Source organism: Mustela nigripes, chromosome 2, assembly GCF_022355385.1.
Source record: "Mustela nigripes isolate SB6536 chromosome 2, MUSNIG.SB6536, whole genome shotgun sequence".
In the NCBI taxonomy this organism is placed as follows: Eukaryota; Metazoa; Chordata; class Mammalia; order Carnivora; family Mustelidae; genus Mustela; species Mustela nigripes.
In genome coordinates, this window is record NC_081558.1 from 87,919,431 (window position 1) to 87,934,565 (window position 15,135).

Consider the following 15,135-nt stretch of genomic DNA (forward strand, 5'->3'; position numbering starts at 1 on the left):
GGGATTGGGAGGGAGGCAAACCATAAGTGACTCTTAATCTCACAAAACAAACTGAGGGTTGCTGCGGGGAGGGGGTTTGGGAGAAGGGGGTGGGATTATGGACATTGGGGAGGGTATGTGCTTTGGTGAGTGCTGTGAAGTGTGTAAACCTGGTGATTCACAGACCTGTACCCCTGGGGATAAAAATATATGTTTATAAAAAATAAAAAATTAAAATAATAATAATAATAATAAAGAGTTAATGCCTATTCTTCTAAACTGTTCCAAAAAATAGAAATGGAATGAAAACTTCCAAACTCATTTTATAAGGCCAGCATTATCCTGATTCCAAAACCAGACAAAGACTCCACTAAAAAAGAGAACTACAGGCCAATATCCCCATTGAACATGATTCAAAAATTCTCAACAAAATACAAACACATCGTATCCAACAGTTCATTAAAAGAATCATTCATCACTATCAAGTGGGATTTATTCCTGGGCTTCAAGGGTGGTTCAATATTCACAAATCAATCAAAGTTATACATCATATTAGCAGAAGAAAGGCTGGAATCATATGATGCTTTCAATAGTGCAGAAGAAGCATTTGACAAAGTATGCATCCATTCATGAAAAAAAAAAAAAAAAACCCTCAGCAAAGTAGGGATAGAGAGAACATACCTCAACATCATAAAGGTCATTGACAAGAACGGTATAGCTAATAACATCCTCAATGGGGTAAACCTGAAAGTTTTTACTCTATGGTCAGGAAAAAAGGATGCTCACTCTCATCACTGTTATTTTTTTTTAAGATTTTATTTATTTATTTTGAAAGAGAGAGCACAAGCAGGTGGGAGGGGCAGAGGGAGAGGGAGAAGCAGACTCCCTAGACATGGGGTGCAATCCCAGGACCCTGAGATCATGACCTGAGCCAAAGGCAGACGTTTAACTGCCTGAACCACCCAGGTGCCCCTCACTGCTGGTATTTAACATAGTACTGGAAGTCCTAGCCTCAGCAATCAGACGGCAAAATGAAGTAAAATGCATCCAAATCAGCAAGGAAGAAGTCAAACTTTCACTATTTTGCAGATGACATTCTCAATATAGAAAACCTAAAAGACTCTATCAAAAAATTGCTAGAACTGATACACAAATTCAGGAAGGTTGCAAGATAAAAAATCAACATACAAAAATCTGTTGTATTTCTATACTCCAAAAACAAAGCAGCAAAAAGAGAAATCAAGGAATCAATTCCATTAACAATTTTATCAAAACCCATAATATATCTTGGAATAAACTTAACCAAAGAGGTAAAATATCTGTATTCTAAAAATTACAAAACACTGATGAAAGAAATTGAAGATGACACAAATAAATGGACAAACATTCCATACTTCATGGATTGGAAGAACAGATATTGTTAAATGTCTATATAGCCCAAAGCAATCTACATATTTAATGAAATCCCTATCAAAATACCACCAGCACTTTTCATAAAGCTAGAACAAATAATCCTAAAATTTTTATGGAACCACGAGAGACCCCTAATAGCCAAAGCAATGTTGAAAAAGAAAAGCAAAGCTAAATGCATCACAATTCCAGACGTCAAGCTATATTACCAGGTAGTCATTAGTATGGTACCGGCACAAAAACAAACACATAGATTAATGAAACAGAATAGAAAACCCAGAAATGGACTCACAACTATAGGGTCAACAATCTTTGACTAAGTGGGAAAGAATATCCAATGGAAAAAAGTCTCTTCAACAAATGGTGTTGGCAAAACTGTACAGCTACGTGCAGAAGAATAAAATTGGACCACTTTCTTACAGCACACACAAAAATAAACTCAAAATGGATGAAAGACCTAAATGTGAGACAGGAAACCATCAAAATCTTAGAGGAGAATACAGGCAGTAACCACTTTGACAATGGTCAAATGGTCAAATGGTCAACGGTAGCAACTTGTTACTAGTCTCCTACTTGTTACTATGCTATAGTAGCATAGTATACTATACTAGCAACTTGTTACTATGTCTCCTAAGTCAAGGGAAACAAAAAAAAAATTGAACTATTAGAACTTCATCAAGAAGATAAAAATCTTCTGTATAGCGAAGGAAACAATCAACAAAACTAAAAGGCAACTTACAGAATGGGAGAAGATATTTTCAAATGACATATCTGATAAAGGGTTTGTATCCAAAATATACAAAGAACTTAAAAAACTAAAGACCCCCCAAAATAAATAAACCAGTTAAGAAATGGGCAGAAGACATGAACAGACATTTTTCCAAAGAAGACATCCAGACAGTTAAAAGATGCTCAACATCACTCATCATCAGGGAAATACAAATCAAAACCATGGTGAGACAGCACCTCACACTTATCAGAATGGCTAAAATTAATAATATAGGAAACAACAGGTATTGGTGGGGACTTGGAGAAAGGGGAAAACTCTTACCTGTTGGTGGGAATGTAAAGCAGTGTAGCCACTCTGAGAAATAGTATGGAGGTTCCTCAAAACGGTAAAAATAGAACTACCCTATGACCCAGCAATTGCACTACTTATTTGTCCAAAGGATACAAAAATACTGATTTGAATGGATACATACATCCTAATGTTTATAGCAGCATTATCAATATAGCCAATTATGGAAAGCACCTAAATGTCCACCAACTGATGAATGGATAAAGAAAAAGTGGTATGGGATGCCTGGGAGGTTCAGTGAGTTAAGCATTGAACTCTTGGTTTCAGCTTAGGTCATGATCTTGGGGTTGGGAGATCAAGCCCTGTGTGGGCCTCTGTGCTTAGTGTGAGTCTGTTTGAAATTCTCTGCCTCTCCCTATGCCCATCTCCCCACTCATGTGCTCTCTCTGTCTCTTTCTCTCTCTAAAACAAACTTTTTAAACAAAATTTTAAAAACAAAATTTTTTAAAAAAAGAAAAAGAAGTCTCAAACACACACACACACACACACACACACACACACACACACAGAGCGAGAGAGGAATATTACTCAGCCGTGAAAAAGAATGAAATCTTCCAGTTTGCAACAACGTGGATGGAGCTTGAGAGTATAAGGTTAAGGGAAATAAGTATAATGTTAAGGGAAATTATTTCCCTTTCTCTGGCTTATTTTGTCAGAGAAAGACAAATACCATATGATTTCAGTCATGTGTGTAATTTAAGAAACAAATCAAATGAACATAGTTGGGGGAAATAGCAAACTAGGAAACAGACTCTTAATTATAGAGAACAAACTGAGGGTTACTAGGGGGAGGGGCTGGGTTAAGTGGTGGGTGGGTATTAGGAGGGCACTTGTGATGAGTGCTGGGTATTGTAGCTAAGTGATTAATCACTAACTTCTACACCTGGGACTAATATTACACTGTATGTTAACTAACTGGAATTTTTAAAAAAGATTTTATTTATTTATTTGACACTGAGAGAGAGAGAGTGAGAGAGGGAACACAAGCAGGCAGAGTGGGAGAGGAGAAGCAGGGATCACGACCTGAGCCAAAGGCAGATGCTTAACAACTGAGCCATCCAGGTATCCCAACTCACTGGAATTTAAATAAAAACTTGAAAAAGAAAAAAAAATAATAAAAGCTACCACTTATATAGGGCTTAAAATGTACCAGATATTAATTCATTTAAACTGCCCGTGAATTCCACAAAGTAGATACCTTTACATCCCTATTTTTCAGACGATAAAATGGAGACACAGAGAGGTAGTAACTTACCTACGATCACATTCTCAAAAAGTCAAAAGTAGGGGTGCCTGGGTGGCTCAGTGGGTTGAGCCTCTGCCTTCGGCTCAGGTCATGATCTCAGGGTCCTGGGATTGAGCCCCACATCAGGCTCTCTGCTCATCAGGGAGCCTGCTTCTCCCTCTCTGCCTGCCTCTCTGCTTACTTGTGATCTCTCTCTCTCTCTTTGTCAAATAAATAAATAAAATCTTTAAAAAAAAAAAAAGCAAAAAGTAGTAAATGAGAAACATAAAGATACTGATGTGTTAAATAAACATATGTGCTAGGTTTTTGTGGGTTTTTTAAAAAGAATTTTATTTATTTATTTGAGAGAGAGAGCACACAAGTAGGCAGAGAGGCAGGCAGAGAGAGGGGGAAGCAGGCTCCCCGCTGAGCAGAGAGCACAACACCCGACCTGGGGCTCGATCCCAAGACCCGGGCTGAAGGGAGATGCTTAACCAACTGAGCCATCCAGGCGCCCCACACATGTGCCAGTTTTTGAGAGCACAGCAATACTTGACCAGGCAGCAAGCTTATTGGTAATCTGTTCTTAAATAATTGTTGCTTTCATGTTCAACATTGTAATTTTGGGTGTGAGATAATAAACACATGAGAAATGAAGATTCTTTGTAGTAACTTTATAACATGATTGGATTAAATGAGAGAATACCAACATATATTAGGATTTTTACACATATTAAATGTTCAAATGTGTGTGTGTGTGTATCCATTCGAAAGACTATATACCTGGGGTATATAGTCTGTATGTATGTGTGTGTCTGTCTCATTGGTGTTTACTTTTTAAAGTGAAGATTTTAAATGCTCATTTTCTACCTGTATTACTCTTTCTTCTTACTCCCAGTTAATGTTTTATTGTAGAAATGTAAGAAAATATAGAAAGGGTATAGATGCATAATTCTGCCAATACTTTAGTATGTATCTATTCTTCCACATTGTTTTTAATACCCATTTGTTCATATTTATTTTTCACAAAAATGGGATCATACTGTACATATTGATTGACCAATGAAAAATCCACCCACTTTTGAAACTAAGACATATATGTATATGTTATAATCAGATGGATGAGTTTATGAGTGTATAGAAGGATACACACACACACACATGTATACACACACACACACACACACACACTCTATTGGTCAATGTTTTTCTGAACATTTGGCCAAGATAACCTGTCATTTATGAAGTAATTTCAAACACTGCAAGCTCACCCAGCAAACTTCTCCCTTGCGTACCTCTTGAACAGAGGCTGTGAAAACTGAGTATTTGTTTTCCTAGTCTCCCTTGCATTGGGAGTGGCCATGGGATTTTTTGCCCAGGAGATATAAGGAGAAATCAGCCGGCACTACCTTTTCTTCTTGACCTTCCAGCCTTGATCACAGATGGGATCTCCAGAGCTACAGTATTTAGAACATGATCATAATCCAAGAGGCACGAAGGAAAGACAAAGAGAATCACAGTAATGCTGGCACTGATAATGGTCAAGCCTCTGAACCAACGTCAAGAGCCCCAATCTCCAAATTTCTTATTACATGGGGAAAATAAACATTTGGTTAGCCAGATTTTGTTTGGATTTTCTGTTACTTATAACCAAAGGTCTTCTTTAACTGATAAAATCCTGTAAAAAGCTAAGTAATTTATCTTACCCCAGAACTTTAAAGTCACTTAATTCCAGGGGACATCTCTGTTAAGAGTTTGCAATTACACTGAAGATGACTTTTATATTACAGCCTGACCTTTTTAGGTCTCTTGTTTGTAGCAGGTAGGTATGCCCATGTGGCTTAAAAAATAAAACTAAACTCATGCCCTTTAGTTCATGTGTTCCTAGCAGCTGAATGTGGTTTGCCTGTAGGAATGAAAATTCTCCTAAAATGTTAATTGATTCAGTTTGACAGTGCTCGCCATACTATAAGTCAATATCATGATGCTTCTGTGAACTAGTGATAAAGAGGGTGGTGTAGGGAAGAATCTGGGAGTTATGGTATAAATATGGTTGTTTTGAATGTTTTTCTTTGTTTTTGATGGAACTCAGGAAGGTTGAGAATTCCTTCTTTTTGGAATGCCTGTGTTGTGGGGATGGATGGTGTAATATCAGTATTACAGTATCAGTATTATAGGCTAATCCTAATCCTAATAATATTAGACTATATACATATATATACATATAGACTACATATATATAGTCTACATATATATATGTATATATATATTTGGGAAGGATCTGATTTAACTTACATGTTTTAAGTTTTCTATTTTAATTTCAGTATAGTTAACATATAGTGTTATGTTAGTTTGGGTATGCAATATAGTGATTCAACAATTCTATACATTACTCAGTGCTCATCATGGTCAGTGTACTATTAATCCCTTTTACCTATCTTACCCATCCCCTCAACCAGCTCTCTCTGATAACCATCAGTTTGTTCTCTACAGTTAAGAATCTGTTTAACCTACATGTTTTAATTATCTATTGCTGTATAAGAAATTATCACAAAACATCGTGGTTTAAAATAAGAAGAATTTACTATCTCTTATGGTTTCTGTGGATCTGGAATTCAAACAGGGAGAGCTCCTCTCTACAATGTCTGGGGTTTCAGCCAAAGACTTGAAGGCTGGGGGTTGAAATCATCCGAAGGCTCTTTAAGTCACATGAGTCTGGAGGAGGGTGCTGGCTGGGATGGAAGCCTAGCTGGAGTTGTCAGCTGTAATACCCACCCATAGCCTCTCCATGGTACCTGAGCTTCCTCACAGCATAGCAGATAGTTTCCAAGGTCAGGCCTCCAGCAAGAGAGCCAAGGGGAAGTTGTGTTGCCGTTTATAATCTAGCCTCAGTGACACAATGTCACATCTGCCACCTTACACTGGGTGAGGCAGTTACAAAGTTCCACCCAGGTTCAAAGGAAAAGGTAACACCCCATCTCCTACCCATACCATCTCAATGCAGGCATATCAAGGTCACATTACAAGACCAAGTCCGGTGGAACAGACTTGAGGTAAGGATCTTTGGAAAACACAATCTGCCATACTATACTATTATCCCACCTCATTAATAAATAGCCGTGCCACAAGTGTTTTGATGATATTGACAATGTCCAGAGATTTTTTGTACTGTCCTAATGAGGTGATGGGGACAGAGGTTGCTACTGGCATCTAGTGATTAGAGGCCAGGAATGCTCCTAGACATCCTATAATGTATACCCAGGCACAGAATTAGCCTCAACACAGGTTGAGAAATCCTGACTTAGAGTATTAACACTCTACAAGTATTTAGAATAATTACACAAAAGGTAGAGGGATCTATAGAAGACAACAAAATCCTGAAGTCTTCCAAAAGAAACATTTACTTTGATATTTGCTATAATGTACTATTTATGGTCTGCAAATAGCCAACGTCATTACTTAGGCATATCATGATTCCACATACAATACACTGAATATCAACTCTCGGTGAACAGGAATAAACGGAAGGACCCCCTGTTGATGGATCAGAAGCATTAATTTTGTTAAAAAATCCACACTGTCCAAAGCCATCTACAGATTCACTATAACCCCTATTAAAAACCCAGTGATCTTTTTCATAGAAAGAGAAAAAAACAATTCTAAAATTTGTATGGAACCACAAAAGACTCCAAATAGCCAAAGCAATTCTGAGAAAGAACAAAGCTGGAGGCATCATCTTCCTGATTTCAAACTATACTACAAAGCTATAGTAATAAAAACATTATGGTACTCGCATAAAATAGATACATACCAATGGAACAGAATAAAGAACCTAGAAATTAATGCATGCATATACAGTTAGCTAATATTTGACAAAGGAGCTAAGAAGACTCAGTAGGGAAAGGATTGTTTTTTCATGAAATAACAATGGAAAAACAGAATAAGTACATGCAGAATGAAATTGGACACCCATCTTACACGACTCACAAAAGTTATCTTGAAGTGGATTAAAGACTTCACATGGACCTGAAACCAGAAAACTCCTAAAAGAAAACATCAGAGAAAATCTCCTTTGCATTGATCTTTGCAATGTTTTTTTGGATATGACAAAAATACAAGCAACAAAAGCAAAAATGAGCAAGTGGGACTATATCAAACTAAAAAGCTACTGCACAGCAAAAGAAAAATCAACAAAATGGAAAGGCAACTTAAAGAAGTATAGAAAAAAGGGTAAACATAAAAAAAGAAGTATAGATAAAAGGTAAATATCAAAAATATCAAAATATATAAAGAACTCATACATTTCAATAGCAAAACTAAACAATCCGTTTACAAAATGGTCAGAGGGGGGTGCCTGGGTGGCTCGGTTGTTGAGCATCTGTCTTTGGTTCTGGTCGTGATCCCAGAGTCCTGGGATCAAGCCTTAGGTCAGGCTCCCCACTCCGTGGGAAGCCTCCTTCTCCCTTTCTCACTCCTCCTCCTTGTGTTCCCTCACTCTCTGTGTCCCTCTCTGTCAAATAAATAAATAAATAAATCTCAAAACAAAAGAAAACCAAAAAACCAAAATGTTCACAGGAACTGAATGTACATTTTCCTTAAACATACAGATGACCAACAGATTCATGAAAAGATTCCCAATATCACCAATAACCAGGGAACTGCAAATCAAAAGCACATTGAGTTATCACATCATACCTATTAAAATCATAAAAAAGATAACATAAAAAAGAGAAGAGATGAAAAGTGTTGGTGAGGATGTGTAGGAAAGGAAACCCTTATTCATTGTTGGCAGGAATGTAAATTAGTCATGGTAAAGCCACTATGGAAAATAGTGTGGAGGTTCCACCAAAAAAGAAAAAAAGAAAAAAAAAGTACCATGTGATCCAGCAATCCTACTTCTGGGTATATATCCAATGGAGATTAAATTAGGATCTCAAAGAGATATCTGCACTCCCATATTCACTGAAGTATTATTTGCTATAGACAAGGTATAGAAATGATATAAATACCCATTAACAAATGAATGGATAAAGAATTGCAGTGTAATATATATAGAATATTACTCAGCCATGAAAAAGAAGGAAATCCTGCCATTTATAACAATATCAACAGACCTTGAAAGCATTATGCTAAATGAAGCGAAGAGAAAGACTAGTACTGTATGCTATCACTTATTTATGGGATCTAATGAAGCTGAACTCCTCTTAAAAAAAAAAAAAAAAAAAGAGTATAGTGGTATTTACCAGAGTCGGGGTGATAGGGGAAGTAGACAGGTATTAGTCAAAGGATACACACTCTTGATTCATTCTTACCTCCACTCACTGGCCATCTATCCTTGAAAGAGTTGCTTAAAAAATGTCTGAGCCTCAGTTTCTTCGTCTTCAAAATGGAGACAATTACAGACATCACATAAGCTGTTGGGAGTATTAAGAGGACTCCCATATGTAAAATGTCCAGTGTAGTGCCAAGCATATAGTATTGCTCAATAAAAAAATAGCAGGATGATGATGATAATGACAAACAAAAACAAAAACAAAAAACCTAAAAGAGAGCATAGGAAAATTAGAATAATTTAAATTATTGGACTAGTTTTTTATAGGTTTGTTAAATCATTTTCTTATCAAAATTTACATTGGAGAGTTTCTGGTAGAATATATTTTTAATTGGCTTTTAATAAAATTATTCTCTTTTATAAGTATACTGTCTTTCTCTGATACCCTGTCTTCAAGATGAATACGTTTTGGGAAGCTAATGTACAATAAGGTAATTCAATATTATGCACTAGAAAGCTGTTAAGAGAGTAGGTATTAAATATTTTCACCGCAAAAGAAACGGTATTTACATAAGGTGATGGAGGGGTTAGCTAACATTATGGAGCTATTCATTTAGAGTATGTATCAAATTGGGGCACCTTGGTGGCTCAGTCAGTTACCCATCCAACTCTTGATTTCAGCTCAGGTCATGATCCTGGCTGGTCCTGAGATCCAGCCTTGTGTCAGGCTCCATGCTCGGTAGGGAATCTGCTTCTCTCCCTCTGCCCTTTCCTCTGCATTCATGTGGCACATGCCCACATGCTCTTTCTCTCTAAAATAAATAAATCTTTAAAAAAAAAAGAATATGTATTAAATCAACACCTTAAACTTACACAATGTTGTATGTCAAATATACCTCAATAAACCTGGACATAAAGAAAAAACTCACAGTGAGTAAGTTTATTAAATGAGTATTCCACAATTTTACCTATCTTAAATGTCTATACTTAAAGGACATTTTTATCACAGACTTATTACCCTTTGTATGAGTACTTTATCTGTGTACTACTTGTTAGACTATTTGACTTAAAAAATGATTTTTTGGGGTTTTGACCAATCTCTCCCTTCTCTTTAAATCTAAGCTCAAAGGAAATCAACAATTTTAATGTTGGTCATGAAGAGATGTCATTTCCTTAAGAACCCTTGGACAACTCTTATCTTTTATTAAGCATCATACATCCTACATATGCTCAGTTTTGCTGCTCTTCCTTTTTCCTATTGGTCATTCACTGAGCATAAAGAGACATCTAATTTTTTTTTTTAAGATTTTATTTATTTATTTGACAGACAGCACAAGTCGGCAGAGAGGCAGGCAGAGAGAGAGGAGGAAGCAGGCTCCCTGCTGAGCAGAGAACCTGATGTGGGGCTTGAGCACAAGTCCACAGAGAGGCAGGCACGCGGGGCTTGATCCCAGAATCCTGGGATCATGATCTGAGCCGAAGGCAGAGGCTTTAACCCACTGAGCTACCCAGGCGCCCCAAGAGACATCTAATTTTAAAGAGCCAGCTCTCTAATAAAGTTGAAACTGGCAGGCTTGACGGTCCTCTTCTCCACAGTATGTCCTGCTGGCTGCTCACAAAGCAATTACAACTCACCAGTCAGCCCTTTTCTAGGCAATAACATCAGCAATTTTGCTCAGGGCTTCTTTTTTGATAAACAATAGCAGAAATAATGGCCTAATTCACTTTAAAAAAAGAGCAAAATAAAAAAACTATCCCTATCTCCAAAACAACTAACCCAAGGCCTTCCTAATTAAATGAAAGCCACCCAATCATGCATTTTAATACTATGATGATTTTTAACAATATCAAAGTAAAATCTTTCATTAGAAAATATTTAAAACTGAAAAATTAATGTGAGCTCAAAGAATAACAAATTCTGATCTGTTTTAATTTCTTATGTTTCAAATATATTTTAAGTTCTTTATGGATCCCAGGAGAGTCTACTTTGTCTTTCAGTGCTAGTCCTAATGATGAGGGAGCAGGAGGCTGGCTGAGAACGGAACCTCACCCCACCGAACCTGACTTAGGTTCTGGGACTTCATCACTAACACAATTTGACATCTCCTTAAGCCTTCAATGTAATTTGAAGGAAGATGCTTGAAATACCCTGTTACTTCAGGAAACAGAGCAGCCATTTTGATTTCAATGCCAAGAACAATGAATTCTTACCTCATTCCTTAATACGCATTTCTGAATTTCTATGGGGTTCACCTTATTTTCCCACCCCCTCCCATTGGAAATAATCATATTAAAGAAGATAGAGAAAATATCTTTTAATATTTTATCCTAATTAAAATAGCAACTATGGAGATTTATGCAACAGAAAACCCCTTTCATTCCAGGGCTGGGGAAAGGGTGAAAAGATCTTTATGAACAGACTTCCACTAGAGGGCAGTGCATCCCAGTGCAGGACCATGGCCAAGGTTTACAGATTGTTGGGTTGATGAAGATTGTGTAGCGTGCATGAAAAATGTGGTATATTAAGTGGGGAAAAAAAAAAAAAAAGAACCCAGATACCCTGAGGTCAATATATATATATATAATTCTTGTTGTTGACAAGAATCTCATAGTAGTTAAGAATTTAATCTTGGTCTTAGTCTTAGTCATATCTTGGATTCATTCCTATCTCCACTCACTGGCCATCTATCCTTGAAAGAGTTGCTTAAAGGGCGCCTGGGTGGCTCAGTGGGTTAAGCCGCTGCCTTCGGCTCAGGTCATGATCTCAGAGTCCTGGGATCGAGTCCCGCATCGGGCTCTCTGCTCAGCAGGGAGCCTGCTTCCCTCTCTCTCTCTCTCTCTGCCTGCCTCTCCATCTACTTGTGATTTCGCTCTGTCAAATAAATAAATAAAATCTTTAAAAAAAAAAAAAAAAGAAAGAGTTGCTTAAAAAATGTCTGAGCCTCAGTTTCTTCGTCTACAAAATGGAGACAATTACAGACATCACATAAGCTGTTGGGAGTATTAAGAGGACTCCCATATGTAAAATGTCCAGTGTAGTGCCAAGCATATAGTATTGGTAATAAAAAATAGCAGTATGACAATGATAATGACAAAAACAAAAAACAAAAAAATTAAAAGAGAGCATAGGAAAATTAGAATAATTTAAATTATTAGACTAGTTGTTTATAGGTTAAATCATTTTCTTATCGAAATTTACATTGGAGAGTTTCTGGTAGAATATATTTTTAATTGGCTTTTAATGAAATTATTCTCTTTCATAAGTATTCTGTCTTTGTCTGATACCCTGTCTTCAGCACTTTAATTTTTTTTCTTCTTCAGCACTTTTCAACTTCAGAGAGAAAAATTTTCATGTTGCTACAAAACGTTGTTTTTGTCATTTTAGTATCTAGAATGTCATTATCACATTTTTTTTAAGATTTTATTTATTTATTTGACAGAGAGAGATCACAAGTAGGCAGAGAGGCAGGCAGAGAGAGGAGTAAGCCGGCTCCCTGCTGAGCAGAGAGCCCGATGTGGGACTCGATCCCAGGACCCTGAGATCATGACCTGAGCTGAAGGCAGTGGCTTAACCCACTGAGCCACCCAGGTGCCCTCATTATCACATTTTTGCTACTTATTTTCATTTCCTAACTGAATAGTCTGCCAATATCCCAAGAAAAAATGGAATAAATAATTTGTCTTTTAATATTTTAAAATACTAAATTTAAATTTTTTTAAAGATTTTATTTATTTATTTGACACAGAGAAAGAGAGATCACAAGTAGGCAAAAAGGCGGGGGTGGGGTGTGGGGAGGGTGTTGAGGGGTGGTGGTGAAGGGGGGGAAGCAGACTCCCTGCTGAGCAGAGAGTGGGGTTCGACCCCAGGACTTGATCCCAGGACTGAGATCATGACCTGAGCCAAAGTTAGAAGATTAACCCACTGAGCCACCCCGGCACCCCCTAAATTTAAATGTTTTAAATTTAAATTTATTCCTCATGAGCTCTGTAGCCTCAGGCATGGATTATCTAGTATATTTCTCTTAGATCTCTCAGTATAAAAAAGTTTTAGCTGATGAAAAATAGAAATAGTTAATAAATTGTTACATATGCCAATTACTCATTACAAAAATGATTTTTAAATATGAGTTCCATCATTCATTTAAGAGTTCCTTTGCAAAGTAACTGTGTGTTACAGAGGCAAACAGGGCAGAGTGACTTAAGGCTAGAATATTCCATCACTGACAATGAAAGGTCATTCAGAAATAAAGATTTAATGCCACTGAAATGATAGTGTGAGTCAAACTGGAAATATTTAATTTATAAAACTTTGATTTATATTGTTCACTCTGTTCTTAGCCTTTTAAAAGTAGCTGACTCACCACTCAGCATGTAAAAAAGATCAAAAAAGCCTGCCCTGGGCAATAGCTACTATCTCAGGCATTGCCTGAATTATAACCAGCATCCCTACATCATGGCCACCACCAATGTCACCAAGATGACTATCAACTCCACCATTGCCATTACTTCCTCTGTACACTTTTTCCATTTCCCTACCTATTTGATCCTATCTGGTCTGTTAATAGAGGGGAAGAAAATTGCTTAGGGATTTCCTGTACCTTATTGTATTCTGACCTCAGGTATAAACGAGAATACATTCTTATGAAATTAAAGGTGGCAGGTATAGCCCACTATATCTAAAACCAGGAAGATTCTTGGAACGTCAGTTCATGAGGACTACTAGGAAATCTCTTCAGACCAGGAAGCTCAGTGACTGCCCTCCTACCCACCTGCCCATCACAAGGGTGCTCGGATGGATCCCAAGGCAAGTTCACATCAGTAGTGTGTATTTCAGAAAACAAGGGCTTCCATAATTATCAAAATGAACATGAAACTCAATGTTTATAAAATATGAGAGCAGCTTCAACTTAATTGCCATTTGATCCCTGCCCTTCCAGGGTCCTGGATGACCTGGTTTACAAGAACATTAATATGCTGAACTATAGGATTTTGTTCAACACTCTGGATTTGAAAGTTATTATATACAGAGGTTCCTAAACCCAGCTGATAATAAGAACCATGTGAAAAAGTTTAAATTTTTTGTTTTCTTTTTTTTTTTTTAAAGATTTTATTTATTTACTTGAGAGAGAGACAGTGAGAGAGAGCATGAATGAGGAGAAGGTCAGAGAGAGAAGCAGACTCCCCATGGAGCTGGGAGTCCGATGCTGGGATCCCGACTCGATCCCGGGACTCCAGGATCATGACCTGAGCCGAAGGCAGTCGCCCAACCAACTGAGCCACCCAGGCGTCCCAATTTTTTGTTTTCGTAAAACTAGTTCCAGAGGGTTTAAATTCTATAAATTTTACAAGCTCGCCCAGGTGATTCTGATGATTCTCTAGGCTTGAGAACCACAGAACAGAGATGATAATCTCATCTCTTCACCATTTCTGGCACCATGGTACTCCCAGATCTGAGTATACTTTGGCTGATGACAATAGGCCCACTGTGGGGCCAGACCAGGAAATAAGGTCTTGAGAGCCAGAGGTTGAATCATTGGCTCCTCCCCACTTCACTATGGCCCCACCAGGTAGAAAACTCAGTCTAAACTAGATGATGGGGCACCTAGCTGGCTCAGTTGGAAAAGCATGTGACTCTTGATCTTGGAGCTGTGCTTTTAATTCCACACTGGGTATAAAGATGACTAAAAGAAAAGATTTTTTTAACATAAATAAATAGTTAGATAGATACATACATACATACATAAAACTAGATGACACTACAAGCCCACCAGGTTCTCAGACATTGTTGGCACAGGAACCCTTTAGTCATCCAGTCACAATTTTCAGCTGACCAACAAAATCCTATAGCTCTCATTAGAGCTCCAGAGACCTAACGGTCAAGGCTTCAAAAAGTCTTTAGAATGATCTGCTTGTGTCATAGCCTGAAAGACTCATCCACAAATCACCTCAGATGACTCCATTTAAGACTGTAAGCACTGGGCACCTGAATGATTCAGTTAGTAGAATGTGCAACTTTTGATCTCCAGGTCATAGGTTTGAGCCCCACATTGCGTGTAGATATTACTTTTTAAAAAATAAAAGAAAATAAGATTATAGAAAGAAACCCTAACCATAGCCATCTGAGATTTTATGAGTTAGGAATAGGTCAAGGTAATGTGAAGATCTAATACA